The 27,323-nt window shown below is 35.6% G+C and overlaps 1 pseudogene; it reads right to left on the bottom strand.

Annotated features, from left to right (window-relative positions):
- Positions 1–6,693: 6,693 nt before the first annotated feature.
- On the bottom strand, positions 6,694–26,815 carry LOC104666847 (annotated as a pseudogene).
- Between the last annotated feature and the right edge of the window lie 508 nt (positions 26,816–27,323).

Raw genomic sequence — 27,323 nt, 5'->3', positions numbered from 1 at the left:
AGCCTGGGGAGCCTGAACTGGGAAATAAGTTCCTTTAGAAAAAAATTAGTTATTTTTTGTGCCTTGGTAGTCCTTGAGGGTCAGGCTTCTACCCATCCTAATGTAGATATCTACACAGACCAAGAGGTACTTATACCTGCAGTGTGCAGGGATCTGAGTGAAATTCATCTGCCAGTCTGCTGAGGGTATGCACTGCTCCTATGGACTGGACTTATTAATGGAGTGGGCTTCCCTCTCTGGAGATTATTTACGGTGCACAAGGTGCTTGACAAACTGTTGAATAGTTTTCTTTAGTTCCTTCCCACTGAACACCCCTTTACAAATTTGCCCTAGACTTTTTCCACCTATTTCTTGCATTTTTCCTCCCTTGATTGTTCCTTTGGAGTAGGCTGTCCACATGCACAGTGGCCTGCCAGCACTTGCAAGAGGCTGCATGCGCAATATGTTGAGGCAAGAGAATAGCTTGAACCCAGGAGGCAGAGGTTGCAGTGAGCTGAGATGGAGAAAACAAGGAGAATGACCCCCTTTGGAGCACTCTGTTGGTTTTATGGCACCTATACTTGCCAGAGTAAAATTGAAGTAAGATAGTCTTTGTGCAATTTACATTAAGGAAGATGAGCCCTAAGGTCAACCTGCAAACTATAGACTTCTTATGTCCACTTTTTCTCGACTTTCTTTTCTGCCTGCTTTAAATCTGCTGTTGTTTTTCTACTGAGATAAAAACCACTGTTTGGATCTAACAGGTTTTTCTTCGTTTGTTTGTTTGTTTTGGCAAGCCAGTGAATTTGTATTTATCTCATGCTAAAGTACTGAAATAAAAGCTATAGAATCTTTGTGAATGTGTGTGTGTGTGTGTGTGTGTGTGTGTGTGTGTGTGTGTGTGTGTGTATTTGGAGGCCTAGACTTCTGTAATTTTCTGTTCAATTGTCAATTAAATCTATTTTAATTTCCTGTTAACTAACCAGACTTTCTCTTCATACCTTATGATGTGAATTTTGCTCTCTGATTTTCACCTGAGTTATTTTCTTTACTCTGCAGATATAGGACTATTTAGCTGACAACTGCCAGGGTAAGAAAACAGGTTATCAAGAGTTTGCAAGTCTAAAATAGGAAAAATAAGGAGGTCTTAAGAATTTATAAGATGTACTTCTATCAGCAAACCTAATACATCTCTGTATTTGTGTGTTGCGTACACAATGTTTCACTACTGAAAATATATAAAAGAGCTCTAAATAATTGCCCTGAGAAAATAAAAGCGTTCAAATAAAATACTTTATCAGGAAAGAAGAAAAGACTACTCAAGTGTTTTTTTGAGTTTATGTAACTTCAGTAAAATCTTTAAAAACTAAGTTTAAAATTATTGATAAAGTAATGTTAGAAATGTCTTAAGAATTACTAGCATACATTTTTGTTTGCATTTATTAATCAATCAACTTCATACTTATCCCTTCTAAGTATTATAAGATATCAAAACTTGGCACAGGGGTTACAAAACTATAAAACCAGCCTAAAACAGAATAATATTTGCTTGTGTAACTTTTAATAAATAAGACACTGATATTAGTTTAATATAAATGGCTACATCTTGAATTAGTAAAATTATTGTACCTTCTAATTTTGTGGCTTTAGGCAGTCTAGTCTACAAGCAGTAAGGAGGTTTGTTTTGAGAAAGGACTGTTATCATCTTTGTTTCAAAGCTAAACTGTAAGTTTCTCCAAAAGTCCAGGAATGAACAAGGACATCTTGGAGACTAGAAGCAAGATACAATCAGTTAGGTCATATCTTTTTCACTTTCTCAGTTATAAGTTTACAATGGAGGTTTCATGACTTTAAATCATGACTCTCACAATTTTCATAAAAAAATCTCGGTAAATAATTAAAATAAAATAATTAGGTAAATGTAATGGGATAAATACTTGCAGACAAACTTGTCATAATTTAGAATGTAAAGTTCTATTAAATTAAATAATAGATATTTCATTATTTGGGTATTTTCCAATAAAAATATATTGTAGGAAAACTTGCTAAAAAAAGTTGTGTCCTTTTTGAAAAAGGTGAACAAGTTTTGTCTAATTCAAAATGTATTTAAAAGTTGTGTATAAAACAAGGTAAAGGAACCAGGAAATAAGAAAAATGTAGAGAAATTTATAAAAATAAAGAGTTTCTTGTGGTAAGAAAACTTAAAGAGAAATAATTTTATATGAGAAAGAATTTTTATGGTAAATTTAGTCCTAAAATAAAATGACTGGTTATTTCAGAAAGACAGATGTTCAGGACAAACCAGAAAGTCGAACCATGTCATGAATGGTATCTGTAAGTCACAATAAGAAGATTTATTTAAAAACTTTTATATGATCAAGTTGTTTATAATTAAAGGTAAATTATAACGCTCTTTCTAGAGATTGGACTTGAAGGGAAAAAAGCCTCTATATACACTAAATTATCAGCTAGAACAATAAAATTTTCTTAAGGGGTTTATTGACTCTTAATAAATTATAAGAGATTTTAACTTTTTCTAATGAAAAATTCAACTTTTATTTCATCTTGCTGTTTTTTGGCTTTCTCTCCCCTTTCAAAAGGTAAATTTTCTTAAAGGTCTAAAGGAAATGTTTTCTTCCAACATAATATTCTGTGTAATGCAGAAAGTGTTTTCTCTTGCCTCTTGCTAACTTGCCTAACAGGCTTTATGTTTCATCAAAATAATTCCTATATCATTGTTATTAAGTTTGGTTTGCTTAGGAAAAAAGCTGAGATTTAATTTTCCTTTAAATTAAAGATACTACATCTGTGTATGTTCCTGCATATGCTTTTAAGGTCCTTGTGACATTGAGTTACGGGGCTTTTGACTCCTGGGTGTAAAAAGAACACTGAGTCTGACTAAATCTTAAACACTGACAAAGCCTCATCTGCAGGCCTCATAGAAGGAGCCAATCAAAATAAACTGCATTCCTGAGACACAGGGTCAAAAACTAAAGCTTTTCAACTCCTCAAGGCCCAGGGACTATCATGGAATAGGTGGACACATGAGATTGTAAGGGTCGATTTTGAAAGATAAAATAAGTTCATTTTCTCTATAAATTAATCATTAATGTCAAAGGCACACTGATGCAAGACCAGCATATGGGCCTCTGTGTCAGATTAACAAAGTTTTCTTAAAGCATTAACCAACTCCTTAATGAAGATTATAAAGATTATAAAAGGCTTATGAAGGTTGTATCTTTCGGTCAAATTTAAAATTTTGCAGATTGTTTATAAAATTTTGAAAAACAAATTTAATGGGCTTTATGCTGTTTTTATTAGGGAATACTGTTTGGAAAATTAAGTCTCCTCTCCCAAAGAATGAAAGTTTTTGCCTTCTATTTTAAATCCTTGAGTTATCATTTTATTTAAATGAATGACTTATTTTACAGTAATGTATTTTGTAATATCAAGTGTTTTAAACTTTTGATATTAGACTAACTTTCTGAAATCAAATTATAAATTATGTCCTTTTCTGATCTAATTAATCCTTTAAGATTTACTTTCCCTAAAGTCCAAAAACGAAATAGCTTGTCTTATTTGGTATAAAAATTTTACAGAAAGAATTGTCAAATATGAAATGATGTTTGGTTTTCTTTGGGCTGTATTTGTATAAATATGTTATTGGTATGTGTTCCAAAATTATGGAAAACTCCTGTAATTCTGGTATAACTTAGGGTATATTATTAGTAATTATCATAATTGTTATGTTCAAATTATTGTGTACCATAGAGGTAACAAATTTCCTTGTCTATTGTGTCTTTGACTATGGATGCCCTGAAACTTTTTGTCATCCACAGACAATAATTGTCTTTTTTTGGTCCTCTTTGTAAGTGGTTTTATAATAAGTTATAAAACTCTAACAGGTGCTCTTGAATGCAGGTTTCTGATAACTTTGGAGATTGTGACATCAGAATAGAGGAAAAACTTTTAAGACTCATGGAGAGCTAAAATATTCATGAGTATCAAGCAGAACAGGAATTAACTATATGGACTGAACTAATATTTTTTACTTTTTGCTTAAAATGTTTCTGATTCTTTGTTTTCCAGAGTCTCAAAACTTTTCTTTTGAGTTATTGATAGCTTTTAACAATTTATTTTACTCCTATGAACAAAATTTGGGTCATATTTGTTTCTCTCTACCTGATTTCTGCAGAATTTAGAAACTATTTGTGAGTATTCTTAACTTATGGCAATACAGTTATTTGCATAAGTGCAATAAGAATCTATTTTTATTTGTAACAGGACACAATTGGAGAAACTGTTTATTTTACCAAGGCTTTGAATGGAATGGTGTGCTTCTTTTTAAGGAATCAAACTTGACTTATGGAGCCAATAAAGCCCTTGGAGAAACTGGCCTCATATTTTGTGTATGCACTCCCTGTACAGGGTTTCTGACCTGTGGTAAGTAAAGGATGTCAGTTTCTGATAGTCCTGGAAGCCCTAGGTTTATCATGGAACTTCAAGAAAAGAGGAAATTCATCCAATTAATAGGTACTAATGGTACAAATCCATGGCTGGATTTGGCTTTGAAAATGTCTTATCTGAGATTTCTTCTATGGAATAAAGTTCCATCAAAGAGAATAAAAAAGAAGTATGTAAAAATAATTATGGCTGCACTTTATAAAGATAATTAGGCAAATTATAATAAAGCAAACCAGTCCTATCATGATTTGTCTTTAGCAAAAGTGGGAAACTAGAGAGAGAAAAATTATTTTTCAAAGACCATAGTACACCATTTGTTAAATTCTAGTCTTGCCTAATGTTTTTATTTTCTACAGTTTGGACCCAATTCTTTTTATTGGGTACAATCTGCAAATAACATATTCAATTTTTTCCTTTTTTTTTTCATTTTTATTAATTTGAAATCACTGAAAGCTAAGCTGTGCTTTCAGAAATCCCTGAGAACTAAAGCTAGATAACTTAGTCTTCAGAAGAAAATAACAGCAACCTATTTATGTACATAAGCCACTTTCATACCTGCCTACTGGTGTATGGACTTCAGAGTATTGTGGACTATATTGATCTCCCAGAATTGTTATTTTGTTTGTTGTTATTTTTCTCCCTTTCTACCCCTATTTTTTTTTTCCACAACAAAGAGTTTTTATTTTGGTATGCATCCACATTTCAGCATTTAGTGGTCCTGAACAGAAAGTGGGAAGACACAGCAATTTGCCAGGAGATCAAGCCCCCCAATTTCGGGGATCTGCTGTGCACATTGGGTTCTTTCTTAATCCCTGCTGAGGAGCTTGAGAGGCAGCAGCAGCACCAAAACTAAGGTATGCACCAGATTCAAGGTTGTTTTTATTCCAGTTGTCAGATTTCAAATTAGACCCCAATGGATTACAAGTACGACCAAATAAAAGCCCTGTTTAAAACTTCTTCTTCTTTTTTTTTTTTTTTTGAGATGGAGTTTCACTCTTGTTGCCCAGGCTGGAGTGCAATGGCATGATCTCAGCTCACTGCAACCTCTACCACCTGGGTTCAAGCAATTCTCTTGCCTCAGCCTCCCAAGTAGTGGGATTACAGGCATGCACCACCACACCCAGCTAATTTTGTATTTTGGTAGATACGGGGTACCACCATGTTGGTCAGGCTGGTCTCGAACTCCTCACCTCAGGTGATCCACCCGCCTCAGCCTCCCAAGGTGCTGGGATTACAGGCTTGAGCCACCATGCCTAGCCAACTTCTTCAATTTTTAAAAGCAAAAGCGATTACAAGAAAGTAAAACAATTCAGAGGGATCATGTGTGCTTACAAGTGTCTTCATGTGGTCTTTCTCCAAGTTTAACCACCAAAGACTCTGAAAGCTGATATATCTGAGTAACCCTGGTGACTATTCTTTTCACCTTACCAAAAACTGAGCTAAAAACAACACATCAGCTGATGACAGCAGAGGGTGGCAGGGCTGAGGACCCAATATTCATTTCCCAGGCTGATGGAAAGTGAATAAGTATGGTTCCAAAACTAAATAAGGGAAATCAGAAGCTCTTTCCATCCTTGTCTGATGGCTTCTGGCCAAAGCAAGGAAGTGTCATGGAAGGTCTTGGGTGGTGATGGTGCAAAAAGCAACCTGAGGAGGAGGGAAGAAAAAGCAGCACCCCTCAATAAAGGTAGGGGAGATAAGATATGGGGAAAGTCCTAAATTCCTCACCGAAGGCTAATCTCAGAGTGTAGTGGAGGGGTTACGATCTATACTTCGGCCAAGAGCAGGAGTGGAGGAGCTTGGGGACAAGATGATGGCTTGGAAGTGGCATCATTTAAGACTTGAAGAAACCAGTGGTGCAGGTGAAGCGCCCTACACACCCAGCATTAGTCCCACAGGCTGCGACCTGAAACCTTCACATCTACTCTACAGAACCCCCAGGCTAGAGGGCTGTTGTTGCAGGGAAGGTGGGAGATAGTAGGTAGGCAGAGACCCCAGGCCATGTAATCAGCAGCAAGGTGATTGTGTGATGTGTCTTTTCACAGCTGAGTTAGATGTGCCCCTACCAGTTATCATGGGAATCAATTTAAATACACTTTCTTGATCCCAGAAGTTCAACTATGGAGACAGTGGTTACACTTGACAGGATGATTTGTCATAGCACAACTTACATATTTCAAATGGACACAAAATTAGTATCATTTACAGTATCTTAAGATATATTTCCTTTGAATAGGGGCTTCCTTTCCAGTACTTTGAGGTCCACAAGACGTATCTAGAAAATGTGCAACTGTGGAAAATGAAGACTGCTTAAATTGAATGGGGTGAAAGGGGAAGGGCCTGTGGTTTTCCTTTTGGATTAATTTCTGGAACACTGTCCTTCAGGCGGCTGAGGGAGTTTCATATTTTCTTTAGACATAATTAGGTGCCAAAGCTCTTGCAGGACAACTTTGATGCTATATGAATTCTGCCATTTTGCTAGCAGTGACATGGCTCTTGGGTGCACCACTCCATTAGAGCAATTAACTCCATTAATATTAATTTTTGTTACAAACCTTACAAAAGGGGATGCTTCTGGGTATTTAGGTCCACATTCTATTTTCAGGCTGTATACTTGGTTTTCATAAATTGTCTTTGGAGGCCCAATTATCATCCCTGTCCATCTTATAAGTGCCATGTCTTCATCATCTTCTAGACCTCAATTAACTGTGCCATCTCCTATTCCTTTCTAGCCTTCTTCGAGTTCTTCCAATAGGTGGAAATTGCAAGGGACTGTTACTGCCTAGCCTGTGGTGGCTTCATCTTGCAACTCAGTTGCTTGAAGGCTGGCCCCTTCTTCTCTCCCCCTATTTTCTTTTCATAGGACATGAGACCACAGTCTTCTAAAAATGACCTTTCCTAATAACTGGAGACCTACCTGTCTAGGAATAAACCATCTTAGCCATGAGAGGAAGAAATCTGAGACCAAAGACTCATTTTCTTCTAAAATGCTTTCTTCAAAAGATTTAATAAAAGAAAGCAGGGGAAATGTGACAGGAAAGTATATTGATCACCCAAAATCACTAAGTTAAAAAGAAAATTCAAGCTGGGAACTGCTTACGGCATATCTGCCTCCTATTGCATTGAAAGTCACCCTTCTGCTCACTGAGATAAATGCATATTTGATTGCTTTCTTTGGAAAGGCTAATCAGAAACTCAAAAGAATGCAATTGTTTGTCTCTCACCCACCTGTGACCTGGAAGTCCTCACCCTGCTTCAAATTGCCACTCCTTTCTGGACCAAGACAACGTTCATTTTACATATATTGATTGTTGTCTCATGTCTCCCTAAAATATATATAACTAAGCTATGACCTGACCATCTTGGAAACATTTCATCAGGACCTCCTGAGGCTGTGTCACAGGTGCATGTTCTTAATGTTGACAAAATAAACTTTCTAAATTAACTGAGATCTTTCTCAAATTTTAGGATTTCACACCACTCTCTCCTTACTTGTAAGATTTCCACTGAAAAGTCTGCTGCCAGATATATTGGAGCTTCATAGTATGTTATTTTATCTTTTGCTTTTTCTGCTTTTAGAATCCTCTCTTGATTTTTGATTTTTGGAAGTTTGCTTATTAAATGCCTTGAGATAGTCTTCTTTGGTTTAAATCTGCTTGGTGTTCTATAACCTTCTTGTCTTTGGATACTAATATATTTCTGTAGGTTTGGGAAATTCTCTGTTATTATTCCTTTGAATAAAATCTATTTTCCTATTTCTTTCTCTCCATCCTGTTGAAGACCAATATCTCTTAGATTTGCCCTTTGGAGGTTATTTTCTGGATCCTGTAGGCATGCTTAATTTTTAATTTTTTGTCTCTTATGACTGTATATTTTCAAATAGGCTGTTCTTCAAGGTCACTTTTTTCTCCTTAATCAATTCAGTTATTAAGAGACTCTGATACATTTTTATATACCAATTGCATTTTTAGTTCCAGGATTTCCCCTTAATTCTTTTTAATTACTTACATCTCTTTGTTAAATGTACCTTATAGAATGCTGAATTTTTCTCTGTGTTATTTTGAATTCATTTATATCTTCCTTGAAACAGCTATTTTAAGTTCTCTGTCTTAAATGTCACATGTCTCTGTTTCTCCAAGATTGATCCCTGGTGCCTTATTTTGTTCATTTGATGAAGTCATGTTTTCCTGGATCATGCTGCTGCTTGTGGATGTTTGTCTGTGTCTGGGTATTAAAGAGTTAGGTATTTACTGCAGTCCTTACTGTCTGGCCTTGTTTGTTCCCATCCTTCTTGGGAAAGTTTTCCAGATACTTGAAAAGACTTGAGTGTTTTGATCTAACCCATATCTGCTTCAAGGGCAACTCCAAATCCAATAATGCTGTGGTTCCTGCAGATTTGTAGAGGTACAAGCTAGCTGGTCTTAGACAAGATCTGGAAGAATTATCTGGTTTGCCAGGTAGAGATGCTTTGTATTAGTTCATTCTCATGCTCCTAGTGAAGACATACCTGAGACTGGGTAATTTATAAAGGACAGAGGTTTAATTTACACACAGTTTCACAGGGCTTGAGAGGCCTCAGGAAACTTACAATCATGACAGAAGGGGAAGCAAAAATGTCCTTCTTCATGCGGTGACAGCAAGAAGTGCCGAGCAAAAGGAGAAAAAGCCCCTTATAAAATCATCAGATCTCATGAGAACCCACTATCACAAGAATAGCATGAGGGTGATTGCCCTCCTGATTAAATTACCTTCCACTGAATCCCTCCCGCCATATGTGGGGATTACGGGTACTACAATTCAAGATGAGATTTGGACAGTGACACAGCCAAACCATATCATTACACTCCTGGCCCCTCCCAAACCTCATGTCCTCACATTTCAAAACACAGTCATGCTCTTCCTAAAGTCCCCCAAAATCTTAACTCACCCCAACATTAACTCAAGTGTCCAAATCCAAAGTCTCATCTGAGACAAGGCAAGTCCCTTTGACCTAGGAGCCTGTAAAATCAAAGGCAAGTTAGTTACTTCTTAGATACAATGTAGATACAGGCATTAGATAAATACAACTGATCCAAATGGGAGAGCTGGCTTTAAAAAAAAAGGGCTACAAGCTCCATGCAAGTCCGAAATCCAGTAGGGCAGTCATTAAACCTGAAATTTCCAAACTGATCTCCTTTAACTTCATGTCTCACATCCAGGTCACACTGATGCAAGAAATGGTCTTGCATGGCCTTGCCTTGAGCAGGTTTGCCCCTGTGGTTTTGCAGGGTGCAGTACCACTCCTGACTGCTTTCACAGGCTGACATTGAGGTTCTGGTGAAATGGTTTTTCTTAAGGGCAGGCCTTTTTAAGATGAACAGAACACTCTGGTGTAATTCAAAATGGTTACTTTCCCCCTCTCCCTACAGATATCACAGAGTACTTTTTCTCTGATATTTACTGTGAGAACCTTCTTCAGTTCCTGAAGGTAAAAATCACAAAAGTGTGGGTTCCATGTATCAATGGGTACACCTGGAGATTTTACCCCCAGGTTTGCCCACACTGAGCCTCTACTAATTTGTCAAATGCAATTTTTATTTTCCTACCCTAGTATTGGTTCCCACAGAAGTTTCTCCTCATTGGCTTCTGGTCCAGTAAGTTTGGATTTTCTTTGTCTTTCTTCCTATATCTCCAGTTTTGGAAGCAGTAATTTGCCCTGTCACCTCACTTATCTGAAGGATCTAAGAAATATTGTTGATTTGGTAGTTTCTTTAACTTGGTCACATCTTTCAAGCTCCTTGAATGTCCGTTGGAAACCAGAAACCAGTTATATCTAAGGAAGTATTTTGTTAGATATTTGAATCAGGGTTATGCTAACTTTATAAAATGAGTTGGAAAGTTGTTCTTTCTCATCTATTTTCTGAAAGTGTTTCCTCAAATATTTGATATAATTCACCAATAAAACCATCTTGGCCCAAAAGGATTTTATTTTTTTTGACATTTTTGTTTAAAATTATGGGCTCAACGAATTTGACAGTTGTGTTTGGGTCAAGTGTCTTCCAAATAATTTGTTCATATTTTTTAAGTTATCAAATTGTTGGCATAAAGTTGTTTATAAAATTTATGTATTATATTTTAGGTTCTATAAGATTTATGTTCTCTCATTTTTCCTAACAGTGGTGAATTATGCTTTATTTTTTGGTTTATCAGGGTAACTAGGACTTTATAATTTTTCTAAGTGTTATCAAGATCCAACAGTTTAAAAAATTTCTTGAAAACTGAACACTAGACACAAGTTGAATTTCACAAATTTTTCTAAACAATAAACACAGCTTAAGTTTTACTTTACGCACTTACGTTTTTTGTAATTTTAGGATAATTTAATTCAAGATATTTTAAAATTTCTCCTATATCTTTGATAGATGTGCAATTTTAAAAGTGTTATTTTATTTTCAAATATTTGTTGCTTTTTCAATTACATGAATTTGTTAATGAATCCTCCCTTGATGTCATTTTGCTAAGAAAGCATGTTCTGAATTATTTTTTAAAAGTTTTTGGAATCTTTTGTAACTCAGTTTACGATCCCTTTGAATGCTCCTTATGAACTTTCAAAGAGTGCATATTTTCAGTTTGGTATAATGTCTTACACATGACAGTTAAGTTTAATGGGGTGATAGAATTGATTCAATTCCTATATAACCTTATTCATTTTTTTTTTTTTTTTGCCTACTTTTTTCCTATCAATTACTACAGGAGAAGTGCCAATATCCAATATCTCCAATAATTTTGCTGAAAGTGTCCTTTTGTGTTGAATTCTCTGTTTCTGCTTTATTTAATTTAAGCTGTATTTTAAGGTGCATACATATTTAAGATTTCTACATGTTTTTGATAAATTAGTCAGGTTATCATTATAAAATTATCTTCTTTATCTTTGGTCATATTATTGTATTGAAATTCATTTTTTTAGATGGAGTCTTGCTCTGTCACCCAGGCTGGAGTGCAGTGGTGCTTTCTCAGCTCACTGTAACCTCCACCTCCTGTGTTCAAGCAATTCTCCTGCCTCAGCCTCCTGAGTAGCTGGAATTACAGGTGCGTGCCACCACACCCAGTTAATTTTTTGTATTTTTAGTAGAGACAGGATTTCACTGTGTTAGCCAGGATGTTCTTGATCTCCTGACCTCGTGATCCACCTGCCTCAGCCTCTCAAAGTGCTGAGATTACAGATGTGAGCCACTGCGCCCAGCCTGAAGTCCATTTTTTAAGATACAAATGTAACCATTCCAGTATTTTCTATGATGCATGTTCACCGTAGGACAGATTTTTTAAAAGATTACTCATAACTTATCTGTGTTCTCATATTTATTATTATTTTTTTGGTTCAGCAGCTTATAGTAGGGTCTTGCTTTATTATCCAGACTTACAGTGTATGTCTTTTATAAATGTATTTAGTTCCTTTTCAATTTTTGTAACTATTGGTGTAATTTTTTTAAGTCAATCACTTAGCATTTCGTTATTTATTTGCTCTGTTGTTCATTCTGCTTCTTAATCTTTTTTTATACCTTTGAATACATAAATACATAAATTTAATATTCTCTATCAGCTTTATTTGCACATAATTGCTTTTATTTGTCACAATTGTTCCCTTAGGATTAAAATTATTGTAATTACCTTAAATTGATATTAAGCCACTGTACATAGATATAAGAATGTTACAACAGTATCATTCCATGAGCCTTCTCATTCTTTGTCATATCATTGTCATACAATTTACCTCTATATGTTATAAACTCCATTATGCTTTGTTTTTATTTTCATAATTCATAACGCTGTTAGTAAACAGAATTTCTTTTATATTTATCCACATATTTACCATTAGCATTATTTATTTTTTCATATATCTAATTTTCTACCTGATATAATTTAAAATCAGCCTGAAGAACTTCTTTTAATATATATATTTTCTTATGTTTCAGATCTCCTGGTGTTAAACTGATACAACTTTTGTTGATATAAATTTTTTTGGTCATATTTGAAGAGTATTTTGTTGAATATTAAATTCTAGTTTAATAGTAATTTTATTTCACTATTTTAAATATATTCTGGTTTTAGTGGGTTTTTTTGACATATGATGTTTCTGATGATAGGACATTATAATATTTTGTATCCTATAAATTATATATGTTTTTCATGTGGCTGCTTTTAATGTTTTTTTATTTAGCTTTTGTATATTTAACTATATTGTGCCTAGGTGTGTTTTTGTTTTGTTTTGTTTTTAGTTTATTCAACTTACAGTTTGTTATATCTTTTGGGCTTATGGGTGTATACCTTTCAATTAATGTCAATATTTTACCATTTTTTAGAACACTTTTCTATGCCTCACTCTCTATCTTCTCATTCAAATTCATATATTTGGATAATTTGATATGAAAACACTGGATAGCGATGCTGTTCATTTGTTATATCTTGGTTTTTATCTATGTTGCATAGAATCTGTTATTGGGCTTTCAAATGCACTCATAGTTTTCTGCTTTGTATTTTTGTTAAGCCCATTTAGCAATTTATTTAAAATGTTGGATCATATTTTTCTGACTTCAAATTTCCATTTGAATTTTTCATAATTTTGGTATTTCCATTTAGATTTGCTATTTGCTCACACATTATATTCATCTTCATATTTAAATTTAAATCATTGATTTTTCAATATAACTGTAATAACTGTGCTAATGTTTTTGCCTGCTAATTCTCATATTTATCATCTCTAGTTACGCTTTTAAAAAAAAAATTCTCTTATTTCTGCATCTTCCTTTAGATTGTATAAGAGTGTATGCAGCTCTTACTTTAGAGTTAGGGTATTTCTACATCTAATTTGCATCCTTTCTGGATTCACACTTAATGAAAAGAGTGTTTAACATAGACTTAATGCTCTGGGCACTTGGAATTTCAATGTCTTGTAGCACTACATAAACTCCACAGTTTCTGTTCCTGTCACAAATCCTCATTATACGTTCTATTCTAGAACTCAGTGAGTCTCATCCTGCTCATACACAGACTTATATGCTGCCATAGACACCAAGGAATTCCATGCAGATTTCATTAACTCTTCCGTGTGCAACTCCTTCCTCTCTGGCATCCTACAATTTTATTTTATTTTATTTTATTTTTTATTTTTTATTTTTTTTTGAGATGGAGTCTCGCTCTGTCGCCCAGGCTGGAGTGCAGTGGCCGGATCTCAGCTCACTGCAAGCTCCGCCTCCCGGGTTTACGCCATTCTCCTGCCTCAGCCTCCCGAGTAGCTGGGACTACAGGCGCCGCCACCTCGCCCGGCTAGTTTTTGTATTTTTTAGTAGAGATGGGGTTTCACCGTGTTCACCAGGATGGTCTCGAACTCCTGACCTCGTGATCCGCCCGTCTCGGCCTCCCAAAGTGCTGGGATTACAGGCTTGAGCCACCGCGCCCGGCCCGCATCCTACAATTTTAAACCCCACTCTCTTTTCTCTTCTCTGTGTGACCATTGTTGTCTATTTGGGGTCCATTTTCTTGTGCTACTCAGGAAATGTCCCACAGGGAAAAGTCAAATTAAATGTGGAATTCTGATATACTTCTCTCAAGGATTATATTTTTGAATTGTCTGTTAAACACTGCCTGAAGATAGCTGTTTTATCTATCTGTCCAGTTTTGCAGCTGCTTATGGTTGGAGTTCAGATATAGAATTTGAGATGATATACTAATAATTTTAGCCAATAAAATCAATGTGCAATTAATTTATCAAAATAATAAACTCTTATTAATAGTAATTTGTAGGGATCATATTTATTGGTTCATTTCTCTTTAAATTATAGAAAGAGTCATGTAGGAAAATTGGTCAATATAGTGAAGGTGGATAGTATTCATGGTAATGAATTCATTTCTAATACCACAGGTAAATTTACAGAAATATGGACAGTAATTACACACTTTACATGAACTTAAAAAGTAGAAATATAATACTGCTAATATGATAATGATTTCCAAATTGGTCTATAAATCCAACACAATTTTTATGAGAATCCAAGCTGATTTCTTTGTAGGAACTGACATACTGATTCTAAAATGTATATGAAAACTCAAGGAACCCAAATTAGCCAAAACAACCTTGAAAAAGAAGATGAAAGTTCAAGGACTTACAATTTATTAAATCAAAATGTACTACGAAGTGCAGTAATCAAAGTTGTGTGGTAATACCATAAAGATAGACACATAGATTAATGAATAGAATTAAAAACTCAAAAACAAACTCTCACATTTATGGTTAGTTGATTAGCACAAGTGTGCTGAAACACTTAAATGGAGAAAATTTTTTTAACAAATGGTGCTGGGGCAACTGGATATCCACATGCAAAATAATAAATTTAAATTTCTCTCTCACACCATGTACACAAATTACTCAAAATGAATCAAAGACCTAAATGCATGACCTAAACTATAAAACTTTTGGAAGGAAACAAAGAGGTAAATCTTCATTACCGTGGATTTGGCAGTTGTTTCTTAGAGATAATACAAAAAGCATAGCAACCAATATAAATATAGGTAAGTTGGATTTCATAAAAACTTACCTTTAAAAAACTGAAAAGATAATTCACAAATGAGATATCTATATCATGTATCTGTTAAGAAAATTAAATCTAGAATGTATAAAGACACTTATAGCTCAATCAAAATATTAATATTGTAAGCAAAATTGGGTGTAAAACATTCGAATAGACATTTTTCCAAATAAGATATAAAAATTGCCAATAAGACCATAAACGTGCAACATCACTAGTCTTTAGGGAAATGCAAGTTAAAACCACACAGATGCCACTCCTCATCCACAAGTATGTTTATAATCGAAAAGACATTAATAACAAGTGCTAGCAAGAAATATGGAGAAATTAGATCCCTCATGAGTTATTAAGGATAATTTAAAATTGTGCAGCCACTTTAAATACAGTTTGAACAGTTCTTTCAAAAATTAAACATAGAGTTAACATACAATTCATAAATTTCACTCTTAGGTATATAGATGATTTCCAAAGACTCAAAAACACATGATTAAGTAAAAAAGGTATGCAAATATTTCTCACATTATTATTCATAGTAGCCAGAAAGTGAAAATAGCCCAAATGTCCACCAGCTGATAATGGTAAAGTAAAATGTAATGTGTTAATTCCATATGATGGGATATTATTTGACCTTAAAATGTACTTAAATACTGATATATGCTGCAACATAATTGAACATCGGACACACTATGGTGAGAGAGAAAAAAGCAGACACAAAAGGTTGCGTGTTATATGATCCCCTTTAAAGAAAATGCTCATAATAGGTAAATCCATAGAGACAGAATCTAGATTACTGATTCCCTAAATGTTTGGAGGGTAGAGGAGTTGCAGCATACTAACTTAAGCATATGAAATTTTGGGGGGAGAGAATGAAAATGTTCTGCGTTCCATTGTGGAGATGGCTGTTCAACCCTGTGAATATACACAAAATTTTGCCATGAAACTATACACTTTAAATGGGTTAATTGTATGGCATGTAAATTATATCTCAATAAAGATGTTATAAAAAATAAATGAGATAAGGCAAGAAAATAAACTACAGGATAAAGTTGATACGTTGAGATATAAGTGAGATTTTAAAAACCTAATAGAATAATATGAAATCCATATGCAAATGTTTGAAAGATGAAGCAAATGAATATATTTTAAAAGATGAATGCAAAGAATATTAAATAAATAAAAATGCTCAAGAAATACCCTCTGCCTCACAAAAATAGCTCTACACACAAATGGTTTTAAAAGTGAATTATAATACCATTTTAAGAAAAAATATTTTATTTTTGCCAAAAAAATTACAAAAAAATTTATTTTTTTGGGCAAAAATAAAAAAGTTGAAAACCTGACCATCTCATTTCATAAAAGTAGTGTAACATTGACATCAAAATCAAGTAAGGATAGTACAAAACATGGCAAGTCAATTTCACTCTAAAGCGTATATTTAAAATTTCTAAATTAAAAAATATAGCTAAGTGAATTGATCAATATATTAACCAAATTAATTCTATATCATATTTTTTCTAGCAATGTAATAGTGTTTTATTATCAGAAAATTTAGCTGTGCCATTGAGCATATTAATGTGTAAAATAAATTTCACATTTTGTGTGATTAGTTCTCGTAAAATGGAATTTTGAATACGTAATCGAAAGCAGTTCCATTCTGAGTGATTTTGCATTAGTTCCGGTTGAAAGACTGCATTAAATAATTTATTCCTGTAATATGCAAAACTGACTTTGAGAAGGTACGTCTTAAAAGTTAGGAGAAAATGTCAAAGACATAATCTTTCCAAAAAAATGTGAAAGAAACCCTTTAAAGGGGTAAGATATTTGATTCTTGGAAAATACCAATTTAATGAAACTAATATACATTTTAAGTATAAAGATGAAATAATTGCCCCAGATACATGACGAAGATAGATTATTTTTATTTATCGTGGTATAATAGTCAATTACAGGAATCATAACTAAAGTGCAGGGTATTTGCAAAGAGTGCCCCAGCAAATTCAATGAAAATTTAGTGTATTATTTTTAGATTTTTAAATCACCTTTTGTGTTGATAAATCAGTTTTTCAAAGCATTTGTGACTGTGATAACGTAATGGCTCATGTGTGTTGATTGAAGAGATAAACTTTCTGTCCACCCTCTATCCTTATTCCCCCAGATGTGTCTAGAAAAGTACAAAGAAGCCTTTGAGATGACAATAGAATCTGTAAAATATAAATGACTTCTTTTTGGTACACAGTTCCTAAACATTTCAGATGATACAGTCAAAAATCGAGATTTTAGGCAGGGCATGGTGGCTCACGCGTGTAATTCGAGCACTTTGGGAGGCCGAGGTGGGTAGATCACCTAAGGTCAGGAGTTCGAGACCAGCCTGGCCAACATGGCAAGACCCTGTCGCTACTGAAAATACAAAAATTAGCAAGGTGTGGTGGCATGCAGCTGTAATCCCAACTACTTAGGAGGTTGAGGCAGGAGAATCGCTTGACCAGGGAGGCGGAGGTCGCAGTGAGCAGAGGTTGTGTCACTGCACTCCAGCCTGAGGGACAGAGCAAGATTCTGTCTAAAAAAAAAAAAAGAAAAAAAAAGAAAATCTAGATGTTATTATGGAAAAGAAGAAATCCCCAAATATAAAATGTCAGCAGCTACGCAGCATGAATTTGTTTTTGTTGTTGTTGTTGTTTTGAGACAGAGTTTCACTCTTGTTGCCCAGCATGAATTTAAAATGTCCCTGAAATAACAGAAACATATATCATGTTCGTCTTTCTGAAGCATTCTTAACTCTGTGTTTTTTTGGCTGGAATTTGTATGGGACTATTTGGTTGGTGATAGGTAAATGAATTATTCTCTGCAGTTAGGTTAGTACAGTAGACTGAACCTGGGAGAATGTTTAATCTTTGCAATTGTATAGCCCTTCTTAAAAGCTAGTTGTTACAAGGTGCATGGTCTCATTTATGAAACTATGTTCTCTAAAACCATAACTAATTTTTCATGTTTCAGACATAAGTGTCTATAGAAGCAGTTGCATATTTTTAAGTGAAGTTGGATTATTTCATGGGAGTCATTGTCAATAAATGTTAAAGTAAACCTTTAAAGTGGATAAATATTTTTTAAGATCAGTTAAATATAATGTATACATTTTGAAATTAAAGATATGTTCTTGGTAACTTAGCTTTCAAACATCAACCAGATTCATTTATTGATGTGGTGCCCCTGTAAGATTCAGTGATCAAAATCATTGGATAAGTTTTGTGAAAAGGGCAGTCCATCCCAAAGAGCAGCCATTTTGAAAAGATTGCAGAGGAAGATCATCATAATGACAGTATGTCATTCAGTTTCACAAAACAAACTAAATAGACTAATTGATTTCAACGGTTTGAAAAGAACAGAAATGTTTTTACAAGATCCCTGAATTCAGAAAACCAATGGCATTCTTTAAAAAGACTGGTATATTGACATGTGGTAAAGAAAATATTTATTGTATTGTGAGTCTGAAGATCCAGTCAAGTATTGAGTGTTTGTGAAAGAAATAAAAAATGATCAATGCTCTATCATCTTAAACAGATGAGAAAATATCTCATAAATCTGATGGGTTCCAAAGCTAAAGAATGCTCCCTCTGTATGTTTGTTCTTCAACATCATCCTGGATATTACATCATTCATCCACAGGGGGCAGAAATGCAGTGAATTAATTACAAATATGACATATACATGAAATATGGGAGAGTTTTTCAGAATACTACAAAATATATGCATGGATTGAACATCTCCATGATTTTTGCAAATCATTAAGATCAAGCACGGTCATTTCAGTCATTAAATAAATTCAATTTGACTTGGGCAATGCATTGCCATGTATGTTTTTCCTCTGTTTTACAATTACATATAAATTTCTGTTCAATATCAGATATTGTAAATATTTTCTCCCATATTTTATTATTTATATCCATAATTTTATAAAACCAAAATCTTTACTTTTGTACAATGAATTGTCTCTTTTATCTTCATCATGGACTGTGTTTTTAAAATTTTATTTACAAACTTCTTGCTTATCCCTAAATTACAAAGATAGTATCCTAACTCAACCAAATTTATAGTTTCACTGTTGCTTCTTAGCTATTAATTCTACAGAAATATACTTTTGCATGTTGGATGAAGTTGAGATTTGTTTTTATTTTTGTCAATATAAGAAATCAACTCTTCCCAAACCATCTATTATATAATCCGTCATTTCCCCATTGAATTGTGTTAGAAAATGTATCAAAAATTGAATTTACATATACACATGAATTGCTCTCTGAAGTCTGTGTTCTATTGTTTCATTTGTCCAGTTCATTTTAATACTAATTTTTATTATGGATTTTACTCTTGGCTTCTATAAATTTGACTTTATTAGAAGGCACATATAAACTGCATCATGAAGTATTTGTCTCTCTGTGCCTGGCTTATTTCACTTAACCTAATATCCTCTAGGTTCATCCAAGATTTCACAAATGACAGAATCTCCACCTTTTTAAGGCTCAATTTTATTTCATTGTGTATGTATGCTACCTTTTAAAAAATCCATTTACTCCTTAATGGACACCTAGGTTAATTCTATATCTTGGCTATTGTGAATAATGCTGCAATAAATGTGGGAGTGCAGATAACTTTTTAGCATACTGATTTTATTTCCTTTGGATATATACCCAGTAGTGGGATTACAGATGATTTTTTGGATATGACAGCAAAAGCACATGCAACAAAAGCAAAAATAGACAAATGGCACTAAATAAAATTTAAAAGTTTCTACACAGCAAAGAAAAATATCAACAGAGTCAAGAGACAACCTGTGAAATGAGAGAAAATATTTGCAAACCATACATCTGATAAGGGGTTAATATTCAAAATATATAAGAAATGCAGGAGGGCGGAGCAAGATGGCCGAATAGGAACAGCTACAGTCTCCAACTCCCAGCGCGAGCGACACAGAAGACCAGTGATTTCTGCATTTTCAACTGAGGTACTGGGGTCATCTCAATAGGGAGTGCCGGACAATCGGTGCTGGTCAGCTGCTGCAGCCCGACCAGCGAGAGCTGAAGCACGACGAGGCATCGCCTCCCTGGGAAGCGCAAGGGGGAAGGGAATCCCTTTTCCTAGCCAGGGGAACTGAGACACACAACACCTGGAAAATCGGGCGACTCCCACCCCAATACTGAGCTTTAAGGAAATGGGCACACCAGGAGAATATATCCCACACCTGGCCAGGAGGGTCCCACGCCCACGGAGCCTCCCTCATTGCTAACACAGCAGTCTGCGATCTAACCGCAAGGTAGCAGCGAGGCTGGGGGAGGGGCGCCCCCCATTGCTGAGGCTTAAGTAGGTAAACAAAGCCGCTGGGAAGCTCGAACTGGGTGGAGCTCACAGCAGCTCAAGGAAACCTGCCTGTCTCTGTAGACTCCACCTCTGGGGACAGGGCACAGTTAACAACAACAACAACAAAAGCAGCAGGAACCTCTGCAGACGCAAATGACTCTGTCTGACAGCTTTGAAGAGAGCAGTGGATCTCCCAACACCGAGGTTGAGATCTGAGAAGGGACAGACTGCCTGCTCAAGTGGGTCCCTGATCTCTGAGTCGCCTAACTGGGAGACATCCCCCACTAGGGGCAGTCTGACACCCCACACCTCACTAGGGGCAGAGGTACACCCCTGAGAGGAAGCTTCCAAAGTAGGAATCAGACAGGTACACTCGCTGTTCAGCAATATTCTATCTTCTGCAACCTCTGCTGCTGATACCCAGGCAAACAGGTCTGGAGTGGACCTCAAGCAATCTCCAAAAGACCTACAGCTGAGGGTCCTGACTATTAGAAGGAAAACTATCAAACAGGAAGGACACCTATACCAAAACCCCATCAGTACATCACCATCATCAAAGACCAGAGGCAGATAAAACCACAAAGATGGGGAAAAAGCAGGGCAGAAAAGCTGGAAATTCAAAAAATAAGAGCGCATCTCCCCCGGCAAAGGAGCGCAGCCCATCACCAGCAATGGATCAAAGCTGGTCAGAGAATGACTTTGACGAGATGAGAGAAGAAGGCTTCAGTCCATCAAACTTCTCAGAGCTAAAGGAGGAATTACGTACCCAGCGCAAAGAAACTAAAAATCTTGAAAAAAGAGTGGAAGAATTCACAGCTAGACTAATTAATGCAGAGAAGGTCATAAACGAAATGACAGAGATTAAAACCATGACACGAGAAATACGTGACAAATCCACAAGCTTCAGTAACTGACTCGATCAACTGGAAGAAAGAGTATCAGCGATTGAGGATCAAATGAATGAAATGAAGCGAGAAGAGAAACCAAAAGAAAAAAGAAGAAAAAGAAATGAACAAAGCCTGCAAGAAGTATGGGATTATGTAAAAAGACCAAATCTACGTCTGATTGGGGTGCCTGAAAGTGAGGGGGAAAATGGAACCAAGTTGGAAAACACTCTTCAGGATATCATCCAGGAGAACTTCCCCAACCTAGTAGGGCAGGCCAACATTCAAATTCAGGAAATACAGAAAACGCCACAAAGATACTCCTCGAGAAGAGCAACTCCAAGACACATAATTGCCAGATTCACCAAAGTTGAAATGAAGGAAAGAATCTTAAGGGCAGCCAGAGAGAAAGGTCGGGTTACCCACAAAGGGAAGCCCATCAGACTAACAGCAGATCTCTCAGCAGAAACTCTACAAGCCAGAAGAGAGTGGGGGCCAATATTCAACATTCTTAAAGAAAAGAATTTTAAAACTAGAATTTCATATCCAGCCAAACTAAGTTTCATAAGTGAAGGAGAAATAAAATCCTTTACAGATAAGCAAATGCTTAGAGATTTTGTCACTACCAGGCCTGCCTTACAAGAGACCCTGAAGGAAGCCCTAAACATGGAAAGGAACAACCAGTACCAGCCATTGCAAAAACATGCCAACATGCAAAGACCATCGAGGCTAGGAAGAAACTGCATCAACTAACGAGCAAAATAACCAGTTAATATCATAATGGCAGGATCAAGTTCACACATAACAATATTAACCTTAAATGTTAATGGACTAAATGCTCCAATTAAACGACACAGACTGGCAAACTGGATAAAGAGTCAAGACCCATCAGTCTGCTGTATTCAGGAGACCCATCTCACATGCAGAGACATACATAGGCTCAAAATAGAGGGATGGAGGAAGATCTACCAAGCAAATGGAGAACAAAAAAAAGCAGGGGTTGCAATCCTAGTCTCTGATAAAACAGACTTTAAACCATCAAAGATCAAAAGAGACAAAGAAGGCCATTACATAATGGTAAAGGGATCAATTCAACAGGAAGAGCTAACTCTCCTAAATATATATGCACCCAATACAGGAGCACCCAGATTCATCAAGCAAGTCCTTAGAGACTTACAAAGAGACATAAGACTCCCATACAATAATAATGGGAGACTTCAACACTCCACTGTCAACATTAGACAGATCAACAAGACAGAAAGTTAACAAGGATATCCAGGAATTGAACTCATCTCTGCACCAAGCGGACCTAATAGACATCTATAGAACTCTCCACCCCAAATCAACAGAATATACATTCTTCTCAGCACCACATTGCACTTATTCCAAAATTGACCACATAATTGGAAGTAAAGCACTCCTCAGCAAATGTAAAAGAACAGGAATTATAACAAACTGTCTCTCAGACCACAGTGCAATCAAACTAGAACTCAGGACTAAGAAACTCACTCAAAACCGCTCAACTACATGGAAACTGAACAACATGCTCCTGAATGAATACTGGGTACATAACGAAATGAAGGCAGAAATAAAGATGTTCTTTGAAACCAATGAGAACAAAGATACAACATACCAGAATCTCTGGGACACATTTAAAGCAGTGTGTAGAGGGAAATTTATAGCACTAAATGCTCACAAGAGAAAGCAGGAAAGATCTAAAATTGACACTCTAACATCACAATTAAAAGAACTAGAGAGGCAAGAGCAAACACATTCAAAAGCTAGCAGAAGGCAAGAAATAACTAAGATCAGAGCAGAACTGAAGGAGATAGAGACACAAGAAACCCTCCAAAAAATCAATGAATCCAGGAGTTGGTTTTTTGAAAAGATCAACAAAATTGACAGACCACTAGCAAGACTAATAAAGAAGAAAAGAGAGAGGAATCAAATAGATGCAATAAAAAATGATAAAGGGGATATCACCACCGACCCCACAGAAATACGAACTCCCATCAGAGAATACTATAAACACCTCTATGCAAATCAACTAGAAAATCTAGAAGAAATGGATAATTTCCTGGCACTTACACTCTTCCAAGACTAAACCAGGAAGAAGTTGAATCTCTGAATAGACCAATAGCAGGTTCTGAAATTGAGGCAACAATTAATAGCCTACCCACCAAAAAAAGTCCAGGACCAGATGGATTCACAGCTGAATTCTACCAGAGGTACAAGGAGGAGCTGGTACCATTCCTTCTGAAACTATTCCAATCAATAGAAAAAGAGGGAATCCTCCCTAACTCATTTCATGAGGCCAACATCATCCTGATACCAAAGCCTGGCAGAGACACAACAAAAAAAGAGAATTTTAGACCAATATCCCTGATGAACATCGATGCAAAAATCTTCAATAAAATACTGGCAAATTGGATTCAGCAGCACATCAAAAAGCTTATCCACCATGATCAAGTGGGCTTCATCCCTGGGATACAAGGCTGGTTCAACATTTGCAAATCGATGAACGTAATCCAGCATATAAACAGAACCAAAGACAAGAACCACATGATTATCTCAATAGATGCAGAAAAGGCTTTTGACAAGATTCAACAGCCCTTCATGCTAAAACCGCTCAAGAAATTCGGTATTGATGGAACGTACCTCAAAATAATAAGAGCTATTTATGACAAACCCACACCCAATATCATACTGAATGGGCAAAAACTGGAAAAATTCCCTTTGAAAACTGGCACACGACAGGGATGCCCTCTCTCACCACTCCTATTCAACATAGTCTTGGAAGTTCTGGCTAGGGCAATCAGGCAAGAGAAAGAAATCAATGGTATTCAGTTAGGAAAAGAAGAAGTTAAATTGTCCCTGTTTGCAGATGACATGATTGTATATTTGGAAAACCCCATTGTCTCAGCCCAAAATCTCCTTAAGCTGATAAGCAACTTCAGCAAAGTCTCAGGATACAAAATTAATGTGCAAAAATGACAAGCATTCTTATACACCAGGAACAGACCAACAGAGAGCCAAATCAGGAATGAACTTCCATTCACAATTGCTTCAAAGAGAATCAAATACCTAGGAATCCATCTTACAAGGGATGTAAGGGACCTCTTCAAGGAGAACTACAAACCACTGCTCAGTGAAATCAAAGAGGACACAAACAAATGGAAGAACATACCATGCTCATGGATAGGAAGAATCAATATCATGAAAATGGCCATACTGCCCAAGGTTATTTATAGATTCAATGCCATCCCCATCAAGCTACCAATGAGTTTCTTCACAGAATTGGAAAAAACTGCTTTAAAGTTCATATGGAACCAAAAAAGAGCCTGCATTGCCAAGACAATCCTAAGTCAAAAGGACAAAGCTGGAGGTGTCATGCTACCTGACTTCAAGCTATAATACAAGGCTACAGTAACCAAAACAGCATGGTACTGGTACCAAAATAGAGCTATAGACCAATGGAACAGAACAGAGTCCTCAGAAATAATACCATACATCTACAGCCATCTGATCTTTGAGAAACCTGAGAGCAACAAGAAATGGGGAAAGGATTCCCTATTTAATAAATGGTGCTGGGAAAATTGGCTAGCCATAAGTAGAAAGCTGAAACTGGATCCTTTCCTTACTCCTTATACGATGATTAATTCAAGATGGATTAGAGACTTAAATGTTAGATCTAATACCATAAAAACCCTAGAAGAAAACCTAGGTAATACCATTCAGGACATAGGCATGGGCAAGGACTTCATGTCTAAAACACCAAAAGCAACGGCAGCAAAAGCCAAAATTGACAAATGGGATCTCATTAAACTAAAGAGCTTCTGCACAGCAAAAGAAACTACCATCAGAGTGAACAGGCAACCTACAGAATGGGAGAAAATTTTTGCAACCTACTCATCTGACAAAGGGCTAATATCCAGAATCTACAAAGAACTCAAACAAATATACAAGAAGAAAACAAACAACCCCATCAAAAAGTGGGCAAAAGATATGAACAGACAATTCTCAAAAGAAGACATTCATACAGCCAACAGACACATGAAAAATTGCTCGTCATCACTGGTCATCAGAGAAATGCAAATCAAAACCACAATGAGATACCATCTCACACCAGTTAGAATGGCAATCATTAAAAAGTCAGGAAACAACAGGTGTTGGAGAGGATGTGGAGAAATAGGAACACTTTTACACTGTTGGTGGGATTGTAAACTAGTTCAACCATTATGGAAAACAGTATGGCAATTCCTCAAGGATCTAGAACTAGATGTACCATATGACCCAGCCATCCCACTACTGGGTATATACCCAAAGGATTATAAATCATGCTGCCATAAAGACACATGCACACGTATGTTTATTGCGGCACTATTCACAATAGCAAAGACTTGGAATCAACCCAAATGTCTATCTGTGACAGACTGGATTAAGAAAATGTGGCACATGTACACCATGGAATACTATGCAGCCATAAAAAAGGATGAGTTTGCGTCCTTTGTAGGGACATGGATGCAGCTGGAAACCATCATTCTTAGCAAACTGTCACAAGAAGAGAAAACCAAACACCGCATGTTCTCACTCATAGGTGGGAACTGAACAATGAGATCACTTGGACTCGGGAAGGGGAACATCACACATTGGGGCCTATCATGGGGAGGGGGGAGGGGGTAGGGATTGCATTGGGGAGTTATACCTGATATAAATGATGAATTGATGGGTGCTGACGAGTTGATGGGTGCAGCACACCAACATGGTACAAGTATACATTTGTAATAAACCTGCACATTATGCACATGTACCCTAGAACTTAAAGTATAATAAAATAAAAAATAAAAAAAAAAGAAATGCAAATAACTCAATTATAAGAAAAGAAAGAACCCAATTGAAAAATGGTCAAAAGGCCTGATAGACACTTCTCAAAAGAAGACATCCAGTGGTTAACTAGCATATAAAAAATGTTGGGCGTCACTAATCACCAGACAAATTTAAATCAAAACCCCAATAAGATATCACCTCACATCTGCTGGATTGTGTATTTTCAAAAAGAAGAAAGATAGAAAGTGTTGGCAAAGATGTGAAGAAAAGCAAACCCTAGTACACTGTTGGTGTGGTTGTAAATTAATATAGCAAATATGCAAGAAATTGTGGAAATTTCCTTAAAAATTGAAAATAGAACTAACATATGATTTGACAAATGACTTTTTAAATAACATTAAACTATCACATCCTAATATGGTCCTACACCATGGAAAGTTTTTTGTTTCTTCAGATCATCTATATTCCCCATCAGTTTTTAAAGATTTCTCCAAAAAGATTATGTATATATATTTCCTAGACTAACCATATACATGAATAATTTTAGAAGTGTGTATATAATTTTTGCATTGTTTATAATTGTTGCTGCCAATGGTGTGGCATTATGCTTTTTCCTAGTTTATTATTGCTAGAAAGTAAAATGCTGTTGTCCCTAAGTTAATCTTGTAGCCATCATGATTTATGAACGCTCTTACCAGTTTTAATGATTTGTCCACTGGTTTCATTGTTTTTTTCTAAGTAGAGGATCATATCTGTACACAGTGAGTTTTATCTCCATTATTTCAATTTTTAGACTTTTAATATTTCTGTTTGTATTATAGCTTTTGAATGTCTGAATACCACTATTTTATAGTGAGACTTAAATGCAAATAGAGGAGTCTCACATGTAAAACAGAACATATGAAAGCAGATATTTTTATAATAGAGAAATGAAGGTAAAAGCAGGAATTGGATAATGATCAGATATGAAACTGACTTTGCATGTTGATTGGGGATGTATTAATTGACTACAAGATGTTTAATTAAATAAAAATGGCATATACTGATAATACTTGAATGAAGTTCTGAAAGAAAAATTTTACAAATTATTTGGGTCGTATTCTAAGCCATGTGTTTCTCTTATCAGAGAAAGTATAACTTCCATTGTCTTTGAAATATTCTTATATAAATTAGTACTTATAGATGACAAAATGTTAGAATACTCACTGGTTATTTCACCAATATCAAGAAGCTCAAGAGTTCAATGTTTTCCTCCTGA

The sequence above is a fragment of the Rhinopithecus roxellana genome, chromosome 7 (genome assembly GCF_007565055.1).
Source record: "Rhinopithecus roxellana isolate Shanxi Qingling chromosome 7, ASM756505v1, whole genome shotgun sequence".
Taxonomy (NCBI): domain Eukaryota; kingdom Metazoa; phylum Chordata; class Mammalia; order Primates; family Cercopithecidae; genus Rhinopithecus; species Rhinopithecus roxellana.
The sequence above is the reverse complement of the archived record's forward strand: the minus strand, read 5'-3'. Positions and strand labels throughout refer to the sequence as shown.